Genomic DNA, 15,677 nt, shown 5'->3' on the forward strand with positions numbered 1-15,677 from the left:
AAGAGCCATTTGGACCCGTTTCCCACAGAAAAGAAAACACCAGGAGCCACAAAACCTGGGTGGGCATGGCCAACTCGATGTCACTCACTTCCACCAGTCACATGACCCCCACCCCCAGCCATGCCTACCCAGACGGTCATTAGGGCAGTGAACCAGTTGTTTAAAAAACACCGGGAACCACACAATCCTTTTGACATCTCTCTCTCTCCTCCCTCCCTCTCTCCCCCTCTCTCTGTACCTCTCTGTCTCTGCCCTGGCCGCTTCTCCATCCCCCGCCGTTGCCCTTACCTTCTCAGACCAGGTGAGTGGTAACTGGGAGGGGAGGGCGAGGGGCGGGGTTGGCCAATGGTGGGATCACCTGACAGGGAGCCACAGTAGAGGGTCCAAAGAGCCGCATGTGGCTCTGGAGCTGCAGGTTGCTGACCCCTGGACTAGGAGACCTCCAAGAGCTCTTCCAACTCTGTTATTCTGTTATTTTGCTAGGAGTGTGTTTGTATGTGTGCATGCTTGTGTGCTCACACACATCTCTCTGGACCTACAGTTTCAGAACTGCCTTTATTTAAAAGGATGAATGTAAGATTGATATTTCATACTGCCCGACTTCTTCTTCAGAGCTACCAGTTAGTGAGGATGTGATAAGTTACTGCAGGAAGGTAAAATGGATAAATAAGAAACTTTGTTATCAACGTGGCTAGGAATTTTTTATAACGATATACGATGAGGTTGTATATACCACTGAAAGGCAAAGATTTCTTTGTGTCAAGCATGACTTCTGGTGATTACATGGCTGTACCAGTGTAGTGTTTGCACGAACAGGATTGAAAAGTTAGCTATAAATTTCTTCCCAGATTATTTTTCAACTTCTTAGTATAGCCTATAGCCTTGCAGTTGTTTGATAATCTCTTATGCAAACATTAACCTGATCTAACCCAACTTGTATTCCAAGATCAACTGAAGTGAGCAATGTGTTGCAATTGACTTATTTATTTACTTATTTCTGCTTTTCTGGATACACTTGTTTCCAAAGTCACCGATATATAACATTAAAATATTTCTTTAAAATATCCACAAACACACATTCACTGTTCCATCGAGTTGCTGGAGAAGTCCACTTTTGGGATGTTTGATTTTCTCCCTCCCTCCTCAAATCCTTAAGACGATTATATTTAAAGCATAATATTTTCATGAGCTGTTCTTGTTGAACTCTTCCTTCCTTTATTACTCAATGTGTGGTTGATCAAGTCAAATAAATGACTTTGCCTATTACCCAAACAGTAGTATTGGGAAAGGATGGCGGCTCAGTACATGCAGTATATTGCACAGTAAGGCCAAGTTGAACCAAGAAATGATTGATTGAAAACGGAGCTATAGTGAGTTGGGTATTCTGAAAACTTAGAATAGAGTTACACCCCCTACGAGGGAATTTCCATTCATCCTTAAAGCAGCAACTTTACAGCTTGAAGCTTATTGCTAAACAATCCACTATTGCCTTCTACAGCTTTGTATCTGTAGTCATGCTATATACTTAACCAAGTCACTGCTTTTCATCTTGTATGTTGTACAAGACTAGCATATTTGGTTAGTTGATGGTTTCATATGCTGTGTTTGCAAGCTCAGAAAACATGTTAATTCAGTAATTGACTTCATGGGACATGAATGCCGTCTCCGTTTCGGCTGTGCCCATTTCTGGAGAAACTGGCCTGCCTAATCACTTCCAGGATAGATTAATATAAAGTGTTCTAGATGGCGGTGTCTTTAATGATAGCTCCAAAGCTGCCATTCAGAAGGCAGTTATCAGAGTTCTGGCTGGAGCCTGTGGGACAGATTTATATATGATTATAAACCATGCTTTGTTTCATCCTGATTTTATGAATAAGACACAGTTGAGTAGTTAATGCAATCATATTGGCTAGGTTCATACATCATGATGAGCCTAAACAAACCATATGTCCTAGAAAAATATAAGATATCTGGTAACAGCTAGGTTTACACATGGTGAGATTTTATACATACATACATACATACATACATACATACATACATACATACACACATACATACTACATATTATTGGTTTGCTGGGCATTTAGCGTATTATGCGAACCAGCCACTTGTGACTGTTTCAGTAAATTATGATTAAACATACCATGATTTAATAAGATAATATGAATTACCTTGCAGCTAACCCTTAAAGCATATATTTGATTAATATGTTTTCAGGTTTCAGTACAATTCAATCCAATCATAAACCTCAGTTATCTTGTACACTTTTATCAAAACAGCGGATACGAATATATTACTGTGGTATGCTCATATTATTAATAGTGCCCAGGGCTGTGTTTCTCAACCTTGGCAGCATGTTAGCTGGGGAATTCTGGGACTTGAAATCCACACATCTTAAAGTTGCCAAGGTTGAGAAACACTGGCCTAGGGCTTATGGAACGTTTGGAATTTATTAATGTATTTCAAGGTTTTAAAAAAAACACCTGAAAATATGACAGGGAAATCAAAATTCGTACACCGTCCAAGTTAAATACATTTAAGATATACCTATTGCTTCATCACATGTATACTTATTGCAATTTAATTTTGTAACATCATGCACACTTCAACAAAATAACACTCACTGTAACTCATTGAAAATATAAGTGCAGGAAATACCTTTATAATCCTAACATTTTGGATTATTACAGCAGTGAGAATTTATGAAGATAAATAGATCGAGAATCTACAAGGGTCTTAATGTAGCTCTGTATCATCAAACTCCCATACTTTGACTCAGGAGATACAGTTTGTCCCAGTCTTCAGACTGAAGTATTATTGTTCCTGTCTGGATACTGGCAGTTCTTGCACAGTGGAAGAGTTTGCTAATCTTTTAAACCAGTGCAAACATACCTGAATACTCCTGCTGAAGTTTTCATAAAACTGGGAGAAATACTTTCCTCCTATAATAATGGGTTTCAGTTAGGATGGCATTGGGGAAAATATAACCTTGCTCTTCAAATCAATGATACTGCTGTGTGGTTGACACTGTATTCTACCAGAAGACTAGGAAGCAGTAGTGTCACACACTTTTTCATCTGATAAGCTCGTGATGGCGAACCTATGGCATATGTGCCGGAAGTGGCATGCAGAGCCAACTCTCTGGGCACGCGAGCCATTACCCGTTGCTCTTCCACGTTCCGGCGCACCAGCCAGCTGGTCTTCACACGTGTTGAAGCCAGTGGTAGGTTTCAAATTTTTTTACTACCGGTTCTGTGGGAATGGCTTGGTTGGCAAGGCATGGCTTCGTGGGCGTGGCTTTGTGAGAGTGGCAGGCAAAGGATACTTTAAAATCTCCATTCCCACCCCACTCCAGGGGAAGGTTACTGCAAAATCCCCATTTCCTCCCGATCAGCTGGGACTTGGGAGGCAGAGAATGGATGGGGGCGGGGCCAGTCAGAATTTTTACTACTGGTTCTCTGAACTACTCAAAACGTCTGCTACCGGTTCTCCAGAACTGGTCAGAACCTGCTGAAACCCACCTCTGGTTGAAGCGCCAGAAACCGGAAGACCAGATGGCCGGTGCACATGTGTGCACCGGAAACCGGAAGATTATCTTCCTGGCACGCGCATGCGCGCCAGGCAACTGTTCTTTCAGTTTCCAGCACTCAGTGCTGAAAAGGTTCACTAACAATGTGATAAGTTATAACAAGAAGTATTCTCTTTATAAAGAAAGTTCTTTATTGCCATTAAATATATATTTACATAGACTGCCATGTCATTTGATCTTCTCACTGTAGTAGTCAGAAAAGATGATGAAGGGTGGGAAATAATCTTAAAGGCTGTCCAAAGTCTCTAGTGAAAAGTCTTAAGGAATTTTATCATAGCCTTTTCCAGAAAGTAACGTAGAGCCTGTTTAAAAGGAAATACTATACAGAAGAAACACCTATTAACCTTGGGAACAATAATATGATGATGATGATACCAAGGCTTCAGGCTTGAAAGACCTATATTTATGAAAATCTTAACAGCTAACAATCAGGGTGTGGCACAGAATTACTATAAAGCACAAAACTTGTTCAACGGAGGAATTTATCTGCAGCATCAAAGCTCAAAATTCTGTAACCAAAAAAAAAAAAAAAAAAAAAAAGGGAAGGGGAAAAAAAAAGAAAAGAAAAAAAGCAACAGACCGGATTCCATTCTCCCCACACAGACCTTCTTCCATTCCAACAGCCTAACTGAGAAGGCAAAGAATTTAGAATCCCTCGGTGGACCATTCCAAGATTTAAATTCCACCACCCTGTGGCAACACTGTAATCGGTGACTGAATAAACAGGGGCAATGTGAAAAAGAAAATGCCACTATCAAAACTTTTCTATCTGATTTTTGTGTGATGATTTTGTTCTTTCTCTCACTCTACCATTGGAAAAAAAGTGAAAGAACCAGAGGGCTCAAGAACATATTAACACACCACACTTAAAAACAACAACAGTTCAATGTGTAAACCTAATAACTCATTTTCTGGTTTCTCTATGAACTAGAATAGGAGTCCCCAGCCTTTGCAGTTTGGCGGGGGTGGGGGAGAGAGGAACTGGACACGTGAGTGGTGGGCTGGCACACAGGCGCGCATACAGCTCAACTTGCGTAAGTTGAGCTGTGCACACACGCACACCAGCCTGCCACTAGCGCCAGTTGAGCCATGTGCATGCATGCTGTCCTGCTGCTAACACAGCCTAGTTCTAAATAGGCCACGGCCTGGTAGTGGGCTGTGGCAGGGGTGAAATGCTCCTGGTTCGGATTGGATCGTCTGAAACGGTAGCGATGGAGGCGGGTGGTTCAGAGAACCGGTAGCAAAAATCCCTCCCCCCACCCATGCCCAGCTGACCCGCACAATCATCAGAGGCTTTTTCTTTTAATTTTTAAAAGCATTTTTTCTACAACCTCTTCGGCTGAAAAAATGCTTTTAAAAGTAAAAAAAAAAGCCTCTGATGACCGCGCGGCTCAGCTGGGATCGTCAGAGCCTTTTGAAAGCATTTTTTTACAACTTCTTTGCTGAAGAGGTTGTAGAAAAAATGGTTTTAAAAGTAAAAAAAAAAAATGGCCACACCCACCCAGTCACATTGACTGGGCGGTGAGAGGCGGTGGTGAGGCGTCTCCTCAAGAAGCCTTCCCTGGACCCGGCAGTGTTGTCTAATTATCGTCCGGTCTCCAACCTTCGCTTTGTGGCGAAGGTTGTTGAGAGTGTGGTTGCGCAACAGCTCCCCCAGCACCTGGATGAAACGGTGTATCTGGATCCGTTCCAGTCGGGCTTCAGGCCTGGGTACAGCACAGAAACGGCATTGGTCGCATTGGTTGATGATCTCTGGAGGGCTCGAGACAGAGGTTTCTCCTCTGTCCTGGTCCTATTAGATCTCTCAGCGGCTTTTGATACTATCGACCATGGTATCATGCTGCATTGGTTGGAAGAGTTAGGGGTGGGGGGGCACTGTGTTGCAGTGGTTCTCCTCCTTTCTCTCCGACTGGTTGCAGTCTGTGTTGGCAGGGGGGCAGAGGTCGACCCCGAGGCGCCTCATATGTGGGGTGCCACAAGGGTCAGTCCTCTCACCCTTTCTGTTCAACATTTATGTAAAGCCGCTGGGCGAGATCATCCGTGGTTTCGGGGTAAAGTACCATCAGTACGCTGATGATACTCAGCTGTACATCTCCACTCCGGACCACCCCAACAATGCCCTTGAAGTGATGTTCTGGTGCCTGGAGGCCGTGTGGATCTGGATGGGGAGAAACAGGCTCAGGCTCAACCCATCCAAGACCGAGTGGCTGTGGTTTCCGATGCCCTGATATAGTCAGTTGGTGCCATCACTGACTATTGGGGGTGAAACACTGGCCCCCACGGAGAGGGCTCACAACTTGGGCGTCCTCCTGGATTCATGGCTGTCTTTAGAAGAGCATTTGACGGCTGTGATCGGGAGGATTTTTCATCAGGTTCGCCTGATTCACCAGTTGCGTCCCTTTCTGGATCGGGACTCCTTATGCACGGTCACTCATGCCCTCGTCACTTCCCGCCTGGACTACTGCAACGCTCTCTACATGGGGCTCCCCTTGAGGAGCACCCAGAGGCTCCAACTGGCGCAGAGTGCGGCCGCATGGGTAGTTATGGGAACGACATGGCGTTCCCATGTAACACCTCTCCTGCGCGAGCTGCACTGGCTCCCGGTGGTCTTCCGTGTGCACTTCAAGGTCTTGGTTACCACCTTTAGAGCGCTTCATGGCTTAGGACCTGGTTATCTATGGGACCGCCTGCTGCCACCAGTAGCCTCCCACCAGCTGGTACGCTCTCATAGAGAGGGGCTCCTCCGGGTGCCGTTGGCGGCCCCCAGGGGGAGAGCCTTCTCTGTGGGGGCACCTACTATCTGGAATGAGCTCCCCCCGGAGATATGGAGGATCCCAGATCTACGCACCTTCCGCCGTGCTCTCAAGACCTTTTTATTCCATCAGGCTGGCCTGGCCTAATTTTTCCCTTTCCCCCTTTTTAAAACACAAATTTTAATTCGTTCTTAATTTATTGGGGTGTTTTAAATCTGTCTTCGGCCAAATTGTTTAATTTGGTTTTATTCTGTTTTTAAATTTTGTATTTATCTGTTTTTATCTTGTGGCTGTTCACCGCCCTGAGTCCTTCGGGAGTAGGGTGGTATATAAATCAACTAAACTAAACTAAACTAAACATTACATCCCCCCAATCCATACCCACAGAACCGATAGTAATAAATTTTAGATTTCACCCCTGGGCTGTGCCAAAGATGATTAGGGAACTGGAAGCTAAAATATATGAAGAATAGGGGTGACATGATAGCAGTGTTCCAGTATCTAATGGGCTGCTACAAAGAAGAGGGGGGGGGTCAACCTATTGTCCAAAGCACTTGAGGGTAGGACAAGAAGCAATGGATGAAACTAATCACGGAGAGAAGCAATTTAGAACTAAGGAGAAATTTTCTGATAGTTACAATAATTAATTAGCGGAACGACTTTCCTCCAGAAGTTGTGGATGCTCCAACACTGGATGTTTTTAAGAAGAGATTGGACAACTTTTGTCTGAAATGTTATAGGATTTCCTGCTTGAGCAGGGGGTTGGACTAGAAGACCTCCAAGGTCCCTTCCAACCCTGTTTTTCTATTATTTTGTTCTGTTATTATTCTATAACTTCTGAGGCATTTTAGTCAATTTCTAGGGAGAATCTCACAGGTGCCATAAAATAATGTGCTGCACAAACCTGTGGCTCAGAAATATGCAACAGAAACTCCAGAGCCCCATGCATCTCTCACATTTTTGGATGCAGCCCAAATGGTAAATACTTATGTGATAAAAAGTGGAAATTCATAAATGCTAAGCTGAAGAGGATCATTTAAACACATTTAATTGTATATACATATTAACACAATTTCTATCCATGGTGCATCTTTCAGTGGCCAGATGCTGATCTTGTCTGGGAAAGGTTGTATACTCCTGCACAATGGCTTGGCTAAATTCATCTTTCTTGTTGAAATGATATACTTCCAAGGCCTTTATTATGCTACTGCTTACCTCATTCATAAGGTAAGGCAGTCAAGCCATGGTCATCCTTCACTTGTAGCTCTCCTACGTTTTCATATCATTTCTGCTGTTTTATAAGGCAAAATATATATCAAATTGAATAGAAAGAAAAGCTAAAGAATGGCTTTTGATTAATGGTTGTGGAAGACCTCTGTCTAGAAGAATATTATTAGCATTATTTCTGTCTAGAGCAGTGTTTCTCAACCTTGGTAGCTTGAAGTCCACCCATCTTCAAGCTTCCAAGGTTGAGAAACACTGCTCTAGACAGAAAGAAGAAGAAGAAAGGTTTAACATGTTCAATTTCTGTTCATGGTGTTTAGAAATTCTTGCTTGAAAAGACATAATATCCTCTTTCACCAAAGAGTACATGAACATTTTTAAATATTTTATCTTTTGTCTTTGATATAGCCTCCTCTCCATTGGTTGAGTTGTAGTTTAATCACAGCTGTAGTACCTCTGAGCTCGGGGCAGTATGTGCTGTTTACGGAATCCTATAATGTTTATCATGGCAGCGGTCTGTAGGCAAGGTTAGAATAATTGCCCAAGCAAACAGAAAGATTTCCAAATTATGGGTGGATGCCATTAAGACATTTATCTAAGACTTTTGAGCTGTTGGAATGCAGCTAATGATACACATCCTCATCTAGGCTTACCTATACTCTACTATTGCTCGTCCATAACCAGACCTAGACTTCAGTCATGATACTTCAACCTGTTTCTTTGGCATAGTGGATTTTGAAAAGATTTAAATTTAAATAAAGTATAACTTTTAATAAACAGTGCTCGTGGCCACTTCGGTTGGTATGCCTGACTCATGTGTTCTTATTCCTGTTTTTTAATAAGCAGTAAATAAATAGGATGCTAACATCCTTTTAAAAAGTAATCAGCTTCCATCATCATCATCTCTCCCGGCTCTCCCAATCCTCTAAAAAGTGTCTGTGTTCCATACAGGCATTTCTAGAAAATAAAAGTGGAGGATGGTTGCAATTCAATCCTTTGTATGAAGTACGTTCATATTTACAGATATAAACTAGCACAATAATAGGAAAGATGGTGTTAGAAGAAACATCCTTCTAGGTTCTGCTCCAAGTGGGGAAAAAGACACTGGAGACATGGAGACTGCTTGGAAAGATGGTTTAATGGTGGACAGGATCACATGACTTGAGTTCCTGAACAGAAAAGGGCAGATACAGTAAATCCTCGGGTTTTTATGCTCTCTCTGGCTCTGCATTTCTTGGGGCTCCGAAAGAGTATCCTGATTGGTTGTCAGACTCCCAGGGGGTGGGGGTCTTAGCTAGCCTTGCTGGCTGATGGCCACATGTGCTTCCCAGGTCACATGCTTCTCAGGTCACATGTGGTGAGTTTCTGCTGCTATTGTGTAGAGGGCTAATCCTATCTTTGTTGGATCTTTGGCAATTCCTACTATGGCTCTGCCTGAAAGAGGTAGATCTTTGTTAAGTAGAATAGACTGGCCCAGGCTTTCATGGCCCATTGACAAAGGGTGGGGGCAGGAAGATGGGAGCTGCTTTAAAATATGCTTATCCATTTCTCATCCAGGGAAATATAATATTCTGCCTTTTTCATATTTCCCAAAATATTTCTCTCTTCCAGGAAAGGGGGGGGGTGCTAACTTCCTACAATGGGATGTAGACTCATTTCCTTTAGGGTAAATGGTTGTTTGTAATCAGCCATAGTCACCATTTTGTGATGGCAGCCATCGCATGCTCCAGGGGTGGATTCTACTTACCTTTACTACCATTTCGCAATGGGGCCACGCGCGCATGTGCAGAAGCTTCTGCAGATGTGCAGAAGCATTCTGATGACATTGGGGTCAGTGGGCGGAGCCTCCCTCCAGTTTTACTACTAGTTCTATAGAACCGGTCTGAACCAGGGGCAACTTACCACTGGCATGCTCCTATATTTCCAAATGTGTCCAATAGTCCCCAAATCTTAGACTTTCTAGTTCTAATCCAGAACCTTTCTGTTGTTAAGTGAGACATTTGTTAAGTGGGTTTTGCCCCATTTTACAACCTTTCTTGCCACAGTTGTTAAGTGAACCACTGCAGTTGTTAATTTAGTAAGCTGGTTGTTAAGTGAATCTGGCTTCCCCATCGACTTTGCTGGTCGGAAAGTTGTAAAAGGTTATCACAGGACTGTGGAAATCATAAATACGAATCAGTTGACAAGCATGTGAATTTTGACCACCTGACTATGGGGATGCTGCAAAAGTTGTAACTGAAAAATGATCATAAGTCACTTTTTTTAGTGCTGTTGTAACTTTGAACTAAATGAACTAAATGAACTGTTGTAAGTCAAGGACTACCTGTATTGCTTGATGTAGCATCTAGTCAAATATTAAAAGGTCTGGATTCTTACAAAATGGGGTTAACAATTTACTTCATGGCAGACTGTTTGAGGCTGGATCGGGAGCACCAATTTATTATTAACATGCAGGAGCACCACATTCCTTCAGTTTTTATTTACAGGGGTGGGATTTTTCTGTCAAACCAATAGATCTGAGTGCAGCAGTCTGTGATGTTGGTATGTTTCTCCCTAAGAGCAGTTGACTATTCCCTTGAGCTCCAAGGAAGGAGAACCAATCTTTTCATTCATCTGATTAATTTATTATGGAATTCATCCTATCATGGAGTTTCATTTCAACCTAGGCTTTCCACAAAAGCTGGCAATACAATTTTTGTCAGATGAGCATTTCCATCTCCTCATTGAAGGATCACATCCTTCTTCCCACAAAAAGACATCTCTCTTTTGGTTGTAGGGTGGAGGGGCCAATTCCAAGAGAGCTGTAATCATCCCTGCTCAGGAATGCAGAACAAATCTTTTCCACATTGGCATCTGTTTTAGGAGGGATCTCCATGGGGGTGGGGGCGCTGCAGGCGTTTATAACTCCCCTTTCTTCCCCATTACTCTCAGCATCTCATTATCTCAAGGCTGTAGAAATGGCCTTAGTTTCCTGGACAAATGGGCATAATACACTTAAAACATTCTATAGTAGCCAGGCCAACTTGGATTCTGATTCTATCTTTATCTTCTTAATTAAAAACCTTTAGTCCAGTTCACTAGTTAAAGAGGGAACCATATTGGGTGGGTCAACACTGTGATATTGAGAAAGCAGGACAATGGCAAAGATACTCTTCCATGTATAGTCTTCTGGTGCCCTCCAAAGATTACTCTTAGAAGTTGAAACCTTAACACATCTTGAAGGATATAAGATTAGAGCAGTTTCCATCAGGGTATTGCAGAGCATAATGTTTCCATTCAAAAGGAGGCATTCTGGAATCTCAGTTTCCCTGAATAAATGAGAAGCTCAGCAGTAAGGAGCCATATTTATACAGAATCCCTCCCCCACCCCCAAATCATATCTAAATCAGAAGACAAAAATAGCGCACACACACACACACACACACACACACACACACACTGCATATGTTATCTTTACATGCATGTATAATTTTGAAAGCTGGGTTACAATTGAAATAGAAAAACCAATACAGTCCATCAGAATGAGAAAGACTAGGGCCAGATGGCTATGCATTTGCTCAATGTGCAGGGTGGCTGCTGATGGTTACTGGAGAAATTTAATGGCCATGGAGTCTCCTTTTCTCCTTTCTTGATATGTATTTTGTAATGTTAAAATTGGGCTAGACCAGGGGTCAGCAACCTGCGGCTCTGGAGCCGCATGTGGCTCTTTCACCCCTCTGCTGTGGCTCCCTGTCACTCAAAATATGCATCACAATTGCCAATGTGTGACACCCGCTGGCATGCGATTTATTGAGCTTTTCAACTCCCGGTAGGCCAACCATGGATAAATCCAAGAAAAGAAAAGTTTCAGAAGAAAATAGAACGTTTAATTCAACTACGTATGCTAGTTTTGTGGCTGCTCAAGAAATAGTCAAGCACAGGAAGGGTTTTGTGGCTTCCGGTGTTTTCTTTTCTGTGGGAATCGGGTCCAAATGGCTCTTTGAGTGTTTAAGGTTGCAGACCCCTGGGCTAGACAGCCAGATAGACAAGACCAAGAAGCCTTGTCAAACAGAGATCCACCCTTGATTACATGGAACACATGGATATCCTGGCCTACAAGTCAGCACATGATGCAAGGGCTATGGAAATATTGATAAGACAGTTTAAGAGGATTGCATAAAAATACAGAAACATGACATGCTCATAGAAAAGTTGCTGATGAAAGTACTATGCATTTATGCATACATTTATGCCTGTTAATTAATAATTACCATACTTACTTAGAACTCACCTATTCAAAACCTAAAATTCTCGATATCAGATGCTAGAAAGAATAATTGTAACAACCATTACATTTTATAGTAAATCAGAATGTGGTTAGTTTGATATTGGTATGTATGTGTTAAGTAAACTCAGCCAATTGTGGCTTAGGTCAAATGACAGATATATAAAACAGCCCATAATTAATATGGTGCATGAAAAGATGTTAATATATGCTGGCTTTATCTGATGAGATTATTAAATTTTGTCTCCAGATTGAGTTGCAATGGAGCCATCACTCTGAAGCTTGCATCCAGATGAGAGATGCCAAGTTCCTATTACCCCACTGAACACAGTCAATAGTCATATTGATTGAATGAATGAAGAGAGTTGCAGTCTAACACCTTTGGATGACAAGATGGGGAAATGCAACCACATAAGGGAAGGGAAAAAGTCAAGCGTATGTGTCTCAGGGAGATCAAAATACAAAATATAAATCCAAACAGCTGGAAGGAAAACAAGTATATCAACAGAATTCAAGACACTTGGACAAGAATTTCAGAATAGCTTCTCCAAAATCTCATTTAATTTTCCAGATGCTTTACATCAGTCATTGGATATTAACGAGATAGGTATTCCAAATATTAGTTTTCAGACTTGCCGAAAAACCTTGCTGATGGCAGTGGAATATTTGCTGATTGGCTTACTGTAATCTATTTGTTCTCACTTCCTTGTGGTTTATGTTAAAGAGCTGTTGGAGATTATGGTTTATGTGAAGTGGTGAGAGAGAAAGGGAAAAGTAACAGAGGGCAAAAGTATTCAAGATTGCTCAATCATAATTTTTAACGTAAAAAAACTGTACCCACTTTGAAATAATCAGATTGAGATCGGAAACTGGTAAAGGAGAGAAGATACAGTATTCAAACTTTTGAGATGGTGGACATATTTTGAAAATTTAGAAATCATTATAGACAGCATCAGAAGATATCTGGTTGTCTGGATACGTGCATATCTAAGTTGCAAATATCTAGATATCCACTAGATAATGGTGAAGAATTAATGTTTGTGTATTCTCTTGCTGTGATCCTGATATTTGCAGCTTGGATACAGTATGCCTCCAGTACTTAAAAAAACCTCATAATGGAAAAAAAACCCATGTCCATATTGTATTCATATACCATATACCATGGTTTGTTCACTTCTGGTTTAATATGATACACAAACCAAACACTGTGATTAATAAATCATGGTTTAGAGTATTATATAAACACCAGCTATTATAGTTTTACTATAAATCAGTTAACTATTACTTAATCAAATGTGTGAGCCCAACCATCTGCTTAGAAGTGTCTGTAACAAATTATAGTGATACCATAATGACCACCCACATGCAATAACATCATTCCAGTGCTGCAATTAGGTGACACTTATGTAGGATGTGCATTCATGTGGTTCCCTCTGGCTGCCCATGTAAACAATATCCATCCTAGGCAATGCACACACCCAAAATGCATAGTTACAAAAAAGCACTGGTAGTTCCAGTTATCACTGTGCTTGGCCTGCATTCTGTCTTCCTGCCCTGCACGGTTCAGCCCAACTTCCATCCCTATTTTTAGATAGTAGTAATGGGAGAAATGTCCTATTTTTTCCCCTCCCTCGCCCTTTTTGGGGGTAGGCTGGAGCAATTCCCATTGAAGGGCAGACTTCTAGCCAGCCACTATCTTTTCCATCAGTCGATATGGGAAAAGAAAATGATGGCTGGAGGCCTCACCTTCCTTTGAAGTGATCCCATCCCAGCTGCACATCAATGTATATGTCTCATAAATAGAAAACAACATATTAAAGTTTTTTGGGGGGAGGTTGTGTGTGACTAGGCATTTCTGAGCAGAGCAGAGGTCTGGGGCAGGGTCACTGGCCCTGCAGCCAATGTATTTTAATTCCCACCCATCCAAGAATGCTATAGACTGTGATGCGAAAGTGTTGAAAGTATGGAGTAAAATAGGAGGGAATTAAGATATTTCATTAAGCTATGGTTTCCATTGCTCAACTATGTCTTTTTAAATAAGTCACTAATGAATGGGTTCATATAACACGATAAGCTGAACAATTTACATTATGACTTAGTTGATTGTGTGAATCATATTTTTTTATCACATTTGGAGTTGGAAAAAGCTTTTTAGATAATTTAGTTCAGTCTCTTGCCCCTTTTAGAAGTGAAGTATCTTCAAGAGATGATTACCAAGCCTGCATTTGAAGATTTCCAGAAAGATCATTTTGTTGATTACCAATACCACCAATATGTTGTTGTTGTTTTTTAGTGAAGCTATGGCATATTTGTTCCATTTCTCTATTCTTTCCCATCTTTTAAACCGAGTCCTGTATCCTGCATTGATCTTGGAGTCTAAGCTTTATGCACATTGATGCTTAACTACAAGAACAATAATAAAAAGACACGGTGGTTTCACTATGTCGGCAAACTTGTAGAAAAAGCAATTACTGCTACTAGGACGATTTGTATGTTGGAACGCTTTGACTTAAAAACAGCTGGTCTACATTTTTACCATGGAGAAAGGCCAGGAGGGAGAAGGATTTAAGATCTTTCGAATCCTGAAAATAGGCATCTACCCTGTCCTGGTATATCATACTTTAGAGTGCGGTAGCTGTGGATGCTGGCAGGGAAGTAGAAATAGGGAGTCCCAAATTGGACTTTTCCACCACTTAGGAGAGCGAATCCAGGAAATCATATGGCTACGGAAAATGTAGTTAGTTGCTCCTGAAAGCTGTAGATGAAGGCTGAATATAAAAGAAGAAAATGAGATGATTTCCTAGGTAAATAAGCAAACGGTTTTCCAAACAGGCAGAGCTTGGAGCATTCTGGAAAATTATTTTATCTCAAGTGCTTGAACTGTCCATGTGGCCCATTTATTTTTGGCTCGTGGATGCTAAAAATAGGCCCGTAACAGTGTCCATCCATTTGATTTGTAAGGGTGCTGCGGAGAGCAGGGTGTGGTACATAAAGGAGAAGGCTGGCTTGGTCTCCACCCTGAGCTGTCTAGCTTTGCCTTTGTTTGCAACTATAGCTCTTATGAGGACAGGAAAAGGCCTGGAGGCTGAGAAACAATAGTGCATTCTACTCAGAGTCAATGCCTGATGCTTCGTGATAGGGAAGTGGGCAAATGGCCAGCCCTCTGGCATGGGCTCTTTCCCTCTCTCCAGTTGTAGAAAATGGTGAAGGAAAGAACAGTGCCTTATACATCACCTCCCCAAAACCAGACAGTGTCCTTCCCCCGTCTAAGTTACCAAACAGTGTGTGGTAAGAAAAGATGTGGTGGGGGTGGGAATGAGAAAGGTCTCCTTTGGAAACAGGGAGAGTCTGTAACTTGTATGGACAGCCTACAGACAGAGGGTCACATACAATATTAGAGTATCTCATTGTAACTTAAGGCAATTCCTAGCGTTACTTCAAAAGTGCCTTGTTAATTTTTTTAAAAATTAAAGAAACAAATAGAGTAATAGTGGCGACATAATCATATTTGTATAAATAAGTGTGTGTGTGAGTGTGTGTGTGTGTGTGTGTGTGTGTGTGTGTGTGTGTGAGAGAGAGAGTGTTAAAAACTTGTTGAACAACATGAGAACTACTTCGACAATAGTTTGATTAATTTTGCTGGTCACCTGGATGAAATCTCTCCAGTTTGTGATAAAATTCTGTTTGTTTACATTATAGATACTAATTAGGCTTTATACATATTGATTATTGAACTGTCTCCTTTAACCTCTTTTTAAAGCAGTACAATCAGGAGTGAAATCCAGCAGGTTCTGACAGGTTCTGGAGAACCAGTAGCGGAAATTTTGAGCAGTTCAGAGAACTG

This window comes from Pituophis catenifer, unplaced genomic scaffold, assembly GCF_029215685.1.
Source record: "Pituophis catenifer annectens isolate HBS135680 unplaced genomic scaffold, rPitCat1.0.hap2 SCAF_7, whole genome shotgun sequence".
Classification (NCBI taxonomy): Eukaryota; Metazoa; Chordata; class Lepidosauria; order Squamata; family Colubridae; genus Pituophis; species Pituophis catenifer.